The 10545-nt window shown below is 42.8% G+C and overlaps 1 long non-coding RNA gene across 1 annotated transcript; it reads left to right on the plus strand.

The window, feature by feature from the left end:
* Positions 1 to 4295: 4295 nt before the first annotated feature.
* Positions 4296 to 10072, plus strand: LOC143481786 (uncharacterized). Its single transcript, XR_013122080.1, has 3 exons — positions 4296 to 4476; positions 8025 to 8070; positions 9989 to 10072. It is a non-coding gene; the product is annotated as an uncharacterized LOC143481786 (long non-coding RNA).
* The last annotated feature ends 473 nt before the right edge of the window (positions 10073 to 10545 follow it).

Raw genomic sequence — 10545 nt, forward strand, 5'->3', positions numbered from 1 at the left:
GGAGGGGTGGGGGAAGTCCTGCCATGTCCACTGTAAAAACACCACACCGGAGCAGCTGTGGCTCCTTGCGCTCGCCGGCCAGCACGGGGTCCGTATATGTTTTTGCATCCACCGACGTGGCCTGTTCAGAAAGCAGGGTGACTGGGTCTGGGCAAGGAATGCATCTCACAAAATACTTCTGAGATGTTAAAACATTGCAGATTAGGGTGTTCAGATCGAGGGAATGTCAAATAATGGTGAATGCTGACTGACAATGTTATCAAAGCAATGAAATTAAAGAGAGTACACTAATATGGAAGTGTAATCACTTAGGAGGACTCTGGCCAGCCAGATGTGTTGATCCATTTTGATTGGCACCTGTATTTTATTTCCATTACACTGTCAAAATGTTTAATAAGCGAAATTAATGTCTAGCGCCATCATCAGAATATGCATTTGCAGGAGACTTCATTTCTTTTATATATTTGGTTTTTATTATTTATGTCCTTCATAAAGTATTAACTCACTGCTGCTCTGTAAGCTGTTGGGTGTGGGTAGAATGGCGGGTAATTCCTGGGTGATTTCATGTTCACTACTCGTTCCTGTACATTTGCCCTCAGATAAGCCTGTTCCATACATCGCACTCAATCACTCCTGACTGGCACAACAGTTTTCTGGTGAATTAAATCCTAGATCTACTCTAAGTACTCTAAAAACCCGCATAACTCTATACTGCCCCGTGCCTCCCTACCAAGATTCTGCTGGGGGGAAAGAAAACGAATGAAATGAGAGAGACAGCAGACGAGTGCGATCAGGGTCTCACTGACCTGCTAGGCTTCCACTACTTGAGCACGAGGAGCAGGGGCCATGAAGTGTCGCTGAGTGGTGTCTTCAGCTGATGAGGTAATCCATTTTGGATCCCCATGGTACTGTTCAAAAAGGCAGATAGATGTCAGCAGATCTCAGTGACAAGATGGGACATGTGGGGACAAATGTAGAGCTGTGTCTGAAGGACGGCTGGGCTGACTGGAGAACTCTGCTTATTTGCAGTAGACTCCCTAACTTTTTTTTTTGCCAGATCTGAGGACATGAGGTCATGAAGATAATCAAATTCTTAATCTGCATTTATGAAGTTACTCAAAGCTAGTACGTTTCAAAATGTTGTTTGAAATGTGAGGCTGAATTACAGTTCCTGTGGACACGAATGACGTGACGTAATTAGAATCTGCATTTTCTATCAGGGTGCAGTCATGTACAGGCTGTTGTACAATTAAACTGCAAAGGTAGGGTAGTTAGGCTAGGGGAGATGTTCAGAAAAGCATCAGAGCTATACTGCATATATATAAACTTACTCATCAAAAACATGTACTGTATGTTTTTTGATATATAAAACAATGATATGAAGCAACTTGGAGTTTCCACATCCAAGTTCCCAAATATCCACATTGATTATTCCAGGCCTCAAGTCAACAAAATAAACAATACTGCACACAAAGAGGTCAAAGGCACATAAAATCAATATCTTCAGCATCCTGCTGCACTACATCAGAGCTCTTCAGCTTTGAGTACAGTATGCTTGCTCACTGCTAAGAGAACGACCTTACTAATTATACATTCATGGAGCACGTTCCCTGTATAGCTGACGAGAGTCTCACGCTTCCCCGAGGAGAACAGCAGTTCTCATATGTTCTCATTATCTTCTCGCTGCTTTTTTGAAACTCTTCATATGTTCTCTAATCTCATTACCACCTGTGGCATAAGGCAGAGCAGATCAGTCTCGCTTAGGGTGGATTAGAGTGTATTAGCATTGAAAAAACAACAAATACCTCCGTCTCACCCATTTTCTCTTCATTTTTCCATCCTTGCACTGATACTTTTGCCTTTTTAATTGATATTTGAAACTAGATCATATTATACTGCAAATTCCATCCCATATCAGCTAGAGATGCATTACCTGTCACTTGCAGTGACACTTTACCAAATGGCATGGTTTCAAAGGCTGCAAGACACCTACATAAGTCTGTCGTGACAACTGACAAACATACAGACAATTATAAATGCTTATTCCAAGAAGAGGCAGCTGTCACAAGACCTGCTTTAATAAACTTTGATGTCAAGTTGACATAACCATATCAAATGACAAATGATTTCTGGCGATATTAGGTTGTCATGGTACTAGCTAGAGAGGAATACCATTGTGTGTATTCACAACCGATTTTGTAGCTGTTTTCTTGGTGTGCCATAATACTTTATATGATACTGATAACTTACAGTAATACTAAATTATATGAGGTAGCTATTACAACTGAACAAAAATTAGGTTGTAAGATGTTAACTTTTACCAGCCATCTTGTTTAGGTCATATCAAGAAATGCTAAGCTTCAATGTTTAAATCTCATGGCATGCTGTCATTTCACTCTATAGTGTTATAACATCCTAATGTCATAATAAATCTGCATCTCTTGACATAGATAGATATGATACCCTGACATCAAATATTTGTGTGTTTAAGTCAATTGTCCTGAAGGACTTCCATAAGTATCATAAAACCTTCTACAGAGTGCCCTTCAGTGCAATGACACTACACCCTATGTCTGGTATACCAATATTTTGCAAATGTCATTGTACTGAAGTACACTGTTCTAAAACATTTATAGCAGGCCTACAACTCTGCCTTAAGTAAAGCACGGTCATGTTAAAGGCAAACAAATATCCACATTCAAACTCATTTTACTAGTCAATGATGTCGGCAAACAAATTGAGACTAATGAACAAAGAAAGAACCTTCCACTTGACTGAAGTGTGACGGCTGATTGACAAGGCTAATCTTTGACTATTCAAAGCAGTACTAGCCAAATAAAAACTAGTCACATTACTTCAGCTATAGCCTGTGCAAGCTCCAGAAACCACTGACATTAACAATAGGCTTTTCCCTGCTACAGCCTAAAAACAAGGCCAGGACGTGATGAAAAATGCTACCCAGTGTAGTGGCAGGAGTCTGGCTGTGACGCGCCACGAGACTCGTCGTTTCAGCAAAAAATCCAAAGGCGAAAAAAAAAATCCACAGGCACAATGGACTGACAATTTAATGAAATAATGAAAAATTAATAGAAGTCGCTTCAGGTTATCATGTGAGAGCTCGTGGCTGCTGAGCGATGAGGCTCATTTCGAGGCACGAGACCGAAGCTGGGTGACAGCAGGTGGAAGCGCGAGACGATAAGTAGGATGGAACTGCCACCATGGCCGCTGCGCGCGCGCACGAAGCCCGCAGCTGCACCTGCGCAGCATTAATTGGTCTGACCTCACGCTCATTATAGAGTATTCACGTGACGTCATGGTGACGGAAAGACAGTTACACCGTTAGTCTACTGTATGGATGCCAAAAAAGTAGTAATAAATCATAAAGGTTGTTTTATGTACATGAAACTATTGGCTTAGTGTGTTTCCCCGTCTACATCAGGAGGATACATATGCAGCCTAAATGTCAAGAAGCTCGATTCATGTTCACATATCGATGTCCATGGACCACTGGTTATTTGGTCATTTGGATAAATTGTTGTCGAAGCCTACTGCTTTTAATTTAAAACGATAATCCCTTGTTTGATTCCCAGTCCCCAATAAACACAGCCGTGTTGCAGAATGTTTTGCTACTCATAACGTCAGATTTTTTCCTTTTTGCGCATTTCGTCAAAAAAGTTACGTTAATGCATGCCCTCTATCGCTGGCCTACCTCAACAAATACAATGATATTTAGTGTTTTACCAGAGCTCATAGATTACCTGCTATTTCTACTCGGATATTCGCCGACGGATACCGGCGAAATGAGAGAATATGGCATTAGCAGTGTGTCAGAATAACGAGCGAATTCTCTGGTCACAACTTGGACCCAATAAGGTTCCCAACATGTCACAGTCACTGTGGGATGATAAAGTTGCTCTCAATAATATAAGCTGAGATACGCCGAACAGTTCGTGTAATTTAAATATTGTGGTTTACTTTTATCAGGCCTTGTTGCTGACGCGAACCAAAGCCGCGTTCAACCCAACCCTGTTTCAGAACGTATCAGTAAGAAAGCATGAAGAATCTGTCAAATGCTATTATTCCCTTTGAGCATGGATGCTTTATGCTGTGTTTTCTTATCACATAAAGCCAGCGAGGCAGCATATCAGCGCTTCCCTCTCCGCACACCCAGAGAGGCCGAGTCCCGGCTGTCTGAATGTCAACAAACCTTAACTGGCCCGACACCGCGTGCGTGCGCGCGCGCGTCTGCCTGCAAACAGGCCAAACATGGCATTACTCACGTTCCCCGTGCCATGCACATCAGTGCGGAAACGCAGCGGTGCGTTTTTAGATTCGCAGTCATGGAAAGCGTCTGTCATAACAGCGCTTAAACGCGAAGTGATCTAATCAGGCTTCATTGCTGCTAATCTGAGGACGGCCATAGCTGAGCTTGATTACCTCTCAAAACACATCATTTCAACTCAGCCTGCATCCAAGGTAAGTGACTTAAGCATGAATTTTGCAAGTGTTTCCTTATGTCAGTCATACCACAGACGTGTTCTGCAAGAGTAATTTGGCTTATAGTTGTGTAGGACACAGGGACTTTGGCATACTGGGTGCAGTCTGTAAGCAAATCATTTCAGCCTTTGCTCTGATCTTTGTCATGCTATTTATGCAGACACGTCAACAGTGTTCAGTGGCTATTCACACTCAGTTTATAATGCAAATGTGGGCTGCTGTTACGATCCACAACTAAGAAAACAGGACTCTCTTCACTCTGTTTCCTCTTAGGCACACTGGTGTTCACAAATGCATATTCACTGAAGTTCACATCATGATTGCCAGAATATTTTTATGAAGATGTGCCTACTGCATGTCTCTGTTTGAGAAGATAGAGTGAATTTAATTTTGTGGAGCTTTATATGCACAAAAAAGGAAAATAATTAATATTTTTGTCCATATACCACAAACATTGCTGGACAAACATTTGACTATATCAGTCATGGTCCCCACAAGTGTAAAAAGAGTTTCGTGAGGAGTAATAGCAGTTACCCTAATAAAGTGCACTTCTACCACTGACGAAAAGGTCAGAGAAAAGCATCACACAAACATCACAGTAAACACATTCCGTATATTCAATCCAGAGAATATTAGACACACAATAGTGGTGCTGGCTCTTAAAAACCAAGCTCGCCACACAACAACACATCATCCATGTCCGCTGTCCTCGGCCATGTGGTGTCACGGGTAGGCAGCAGCTACACACAGCGCAACAGAGTGACTGATGACCAACTTGGTAATGACAAAGTCTGGAGTGTATGTATAAACACTGCAGGCATCATAACAGGTCCCCTTCTCATCATTCCGTGGCTCTAACCCGGAGAGCTGCCCTGTCAAAGGTAAACTCTAATTACGTCTGCTGTCGGTTGGTTCCTGTTTCTCCGGCGCTCTCTGGGGTTTCTTCATGGGCTCTAATTGAACAGAAGAGCCGCATGTAAAACCCATAAATATCTCCGTGGAGGACCAGCCCAGGTCTGATGGTGGGCTAAACCACTCCCTTGCAGCTCATTAACTTCCTAACAGCCAAAACTGCAACATAATGAGGACAAAGGACGAGTCGGTTTGGACTGGAGGAAGCTTTTATGTGGAAATCCCTCAGTGTGGCAACGCAAGACAGCATCCACTCAGATAAACAACTGTGCTGGAGTGAGTTTCATCTAATGGGCCATTCTGAAGCCCCACAGTAGTATGACATTCACATTACAGACAGAGAGGTCAGGTAGATAAGGATGATATTGTGTGTTAATTATCAGACTAATGGCCCCCATTTGGATAGAATAAGAGTAAAAAAAAACGCAGTCTATTATATGAAAAGCTACAAAAAGCAAGTGCATTATAACATACAGAACTATACCATTTAGACAAAGAGCTATACATAAGAATGAAAGTAGGCATGACCAGTCATGAATCTACATCCAAGCTTCATGCAGCCTTGTAATGGATCAAACCTTTCAGCTCGCACATTCAAAGCTCTATTAAATCACTTGCCTGTGTTATGAGGATGGACAAAATGTCGGAGCATTAATAGCTGCTATAAAAGACTCTGCAGCGTGTTTTGGGATTGTGTAGCTAGCACTGAATCACCCAAGCACCCTTTAACGGTGAGCAGCCTTGCTGGTTCAGGCCTTCACTTCCCTCCCCTCTATGTGGTCGGGCTGACCCTGCTGAAACGGGTCGGGTCCCACCAGGGTTTCATTAGCACCAAGGAGTTTACCGGGGAACGACAAGCAGGAGCTAAAATGTGATCAGATGCAATTAGGCATCAGGAGTGCTCCGGTAATTGTGTCATTTTTATCGCCGGCATGCTTTATTGCTCCTCACATCTGAAAAGCTGGAGTCTGCAAATTGCTGCATTAGGGCCGAGACCCTTGTCTGCGTATTGTGCATACTGTGCACTTATTAAAGCCTCATCAGTGTGGCCACTCTGCAGGAAGAGCTGATGAATCACTAGCTAATCACCTCGTCCCGCGCCTTCGTTTCCGTCCAACCTCTTCCCTTTCCTCCACGTGCCTCTCCCCTTCCAGTTAAACCACACTGTTGCACTCGGTACAATATGCCCAGACCACAGCACTGCTGACTCCTGATACAACTGCTTTAAAGGAAGAGCCCGCTCCCCTAGGCTATGCAAGAGTTATGAGATGTACTTAGTTATCGTTAGCAGGTATGATGAAGTTAGACACGTACTATATATGAAGGAAGGAAGTGTGGAGGGGTATGTGTGTAAATGCCGAGTTTCTGGATTGAGTGTTATTTGAGTAATGCTTTTTGTAGTAGCTATTTTCGAGAAACCCTGCTCTACAGAGTTGTGGGCCTAGGCTCTGTCTGAGCACGTGCAAGCTAGGCTCCTCCGGAATTGTTTTAGTGAGTCTTGGATACAGTCAGACACAAAGGGCCTATGATTCACAGAGTCATATAAGTAGCCCAGTATGGGCAGAGACATAACGGGAAGCATATGAGTTCAGTACTAGGGGGTAAGTCCGTTATTAAGGTTAAATCATGACAGAGAGACTGGAAGCCCTTTCTGGGAAATCAGGGTGTGCAATGTTCTTGTAAAAAAAGATTTTAGAAAGGTAGTCCAACAGCAGTCTGATATCGAGCAATAAAAGAGGTAAATCAGCACAGAGACTTGGGCTGAATAATGAGACATGTCCCGCAAGGAAAGATAAGAGGCACTTAATTGAGACAGGTCTGGGCAGTCTAGCTGCGGGTCTGACACGGGGTCAACTAGACTCTTCCCGCACCAACATCACAAAGAGTTTCAGGGGTTAGTGAGGTGTGGAGGGCAGCTCAGGGGTCACAGAGGGGCCAGAGGCAGTGATGCGGAGGGGTGGGGGCACAAGCATCAAGCCCTTTACCCTTCAAGAGTTCCCAGACCTTGGGGTGACCTTGGGGCAACAGGTGGGAAGAAAGAAACAAGATACTCATCTGTTACGTACAATGTGGTCTACAAGACTACGTGCAGGACAAGTCAGAGTGCAGCCCTGAATCCTTGCCCATGCTAAAAGGTAGAAGTCTGAATGCAGTAGAACATGATGAAAGGTGAATCAGTGACAGTGAGTATTTGTTATATTGTTCATTGAAAATCTAGACTGCAAGGTAAAAAAAACAGATTGATACTTTTGATGGACATTTTTAGTAAATTCTTTATTATCTGTGTGCAGAGTTAAATTGCATCATTAATCTAAAAACAGACCATTAACAAACGTTTCTAATAAATGTCCAATCCCCAGGCTCAGGCCATACTACTGCAAATTTATTGCCCAGAGGATTAGATGGAGTAAGTCCACATGAGGGGGTGAGTTCCCAGTGAGTCTGAACTGTGACTCATAACATTATGAAAACAGGCATCAGGGGGACCTGGGGAGAGGAAATGAGATTTCCTCAGTCTGTCACTGGGTAGACAGGGTCGCTGGGAACAGAGCGGGGTGATGTTTTATGAAACCTTAATTTTTCAGCTTTCATCACTCATCCGTCACTGTGTGCAGGGTTCATGGAAGGATGCAGAGTGAAGGTGAACACTCTAGGACAAACGTAAGAATCCAGTAATCTCCACCCAAGCGCACACATCGCACGCACCTCGGCACTATGACTGTCATTTCCAACGTCTAAGCTCCACTTCGATTAACATTTTGACCAGACCACAGTCATGTTTTGGCAACAGGATTAGACCCGGCAGAATCGAAATCTTTGCTGCCGTTTCCCTCCTTATCTGCTTTCCTCTCCTCCATCTCTTCACTGTTTGGGCTGGCTCACTTGTCTGAGCTGGTCTGTAGTTTTCATATTGTGAAATTGAATAGTTTCACAGAATTCATTCCACACGAAAATCGTATGATTTCCCACCATTTGGGGCATCATAAAACAAGTCTCTCTTTTCAGTTTCCACTCGGGCTGCAGGTTGTGGATTGAGCTATGGTGTTATTTTTACAGTTGACTTTCCTCTGGGTTTCCGCTTTTGGATGAAAACCTGACTCTCTGAGCGAAATTAGCTCAACATGCGATGGCCATCGCAGGCTGGCTCGGCGGACAATGACGAGCCATTTCACCTCACGCTGTTCAGGGTCGTGCTTCCTGCATTCTGCTCTCTGGATATTTTTTTTAATAAACATTTTCCATGGCTACTGCTTTGCCCCAAGCACTACGCTGCCTCCTCACACCCTGGAAAGCTGTGAGCTGACTGTAAACACGGGACAAACAGAGACAGAGACGGAGACGGAGACTGGTGTCTATGTTTATCACGTCCAGTCAAAAATAAGTTCTCGATTTCCCAGCGGTGGACTATCTTTTAATGCATTTATTTCCAGCAAATAATAATGTCATGGTGTATTGGTAGGGAGACATTTTAAGAGATGCTATGAGTAACAAGATCAAATTACACAGTCCAAGCTATGAGAAACAATAATGGAAGTTCTAGATAGACATACAGACAAGAAAACAGGCCTGACAGCATACATAAAAAAATACTAGGCGAATACTCTTGGCCAAATGCTGGTGAAATGAAAATCTAAGATATATGCAAAAGTTTTTTTTCTTGACAACACAAAAATAGTAAAAATTGACTTTGATAGGTACGAGTGTCCTATTCATTTAATATTTACATGCTGTAAATGTAGGAATAAAAGTATTATAGTTCCTTATTCTCAGCCCCGTCGACAGGGGGGGACAACCGGGTCTGTTGTCCCGGGCCCCAGGGCCAAGGGGGCCCATCAAAGAGCCTAGCAATTTATTTTTTATTTAAAGTCTATAATTTTAAATCATCTTGAAATCTTTCATTAATATAAATTTTTGTACTCAAAATAAGCTCAATGGCTAAAATATATGTTTTTTACCTATCTGCATATTTTCCATTAAGTGCATACGCCCCCGCCTCCCACTGAAAAATGGTTTGATCCAGCATCGACCGTAGCTGGCTGGTACCCGCCCAACAGCGGGAAATACAGTGGAACTTTCATACACATGAAACTTTCTTGTCCCGGGCCCCAGCAAGACTGTCAACGGGCCTGCTTATTCTGTCCACAAACGAAGATTTGCAATCATTAGATTATGCAAACTGCTTCTAAACAGTCTGAAAATGTCTTAGATTTTATATCCGCGCCCGTAAGTGCAGGTTTAACTAAAGCCTATGAAGGTAGATATCATTCAGTATCTGTGCTTGGGACAATAGGGGGACAAAGAAGTGGGCCTGACTCTTAATATGTTGAGAATCCCAGTAAGAATGATGAAACGGTGCGGTCCGATCCAGAGCTAGCCTCTCAAACTAACCTGATCCGACTTCCCCGCATCCATCATTGTCCAGTATGGCTTTGCAGTTATACGAGGACACACTGCAGACAGAAAATACAGAGCTGCAGTCACACAAAGGTGTCTAATGTGTCTAAGATTTCTGTGTTTGAGAGTACCCTTAAAAGTATATCTGAAAGGTAATGATGTTGCCTATTATATGTTTCATCAGCTAAAGCACTGAAGTCATATTGTGGTGACTGTCAGCAGACGTTGAGAGTGGGGGTAAAGGTCAGCGTGGAGAAGTGAGGACTCCCAGCAATCCATGTGACTACACATCCCTCATGTATTCTCTTAATATTTAAAATCAGTAATGAGTAATTAAGTTAGTTAATACGAAAGTTGCGTTTATGCATTACTTCAGTTTATTTGTTAGTTGTGTCACTGCTTTTCGTGTGCAGGGTGTAACTGTGAATGTGCGATGCATTTCTATGAGTTAACTCTCCCGTTTTGCCCTTTAGAGCAGCCCCATTCTGACTAGTTTTTCTGGAAGAGCCTTATTAAAGTCTTTGCCTTTGCAATAAAAAGCTTGTTCATCAAACCAAAATGTCCTTTGACTCTTGTTTGACACCAATGCTACAATATTTTCATCAACATAATGTAATGCCAAGGCCTTATACATAGGAGTTATGTAAATGAAAGAACCAATCAGGTCTCATTGCTATTGGACAGCCCATTTTTTTGGACTACAACAACAAAGACTTCAGAACACTTACATAATAAGACTGA

This window comes from Brachyhypopomus gauderio, chromosome 18 (assembly GCF_052324685.1).
Source record: "Brachyhypopomus gauderio isolate BG-103 chromosome 18, BGAUD_0.2, whole genome shotgun sequence".
Lineage (NCBI taxonomy): Eukaryota > Metazoa > Chordata > Actinopteri > Gymnotiformes > Hypopomidae > Brachyhypopomus > Brachyhypopomus gauderio.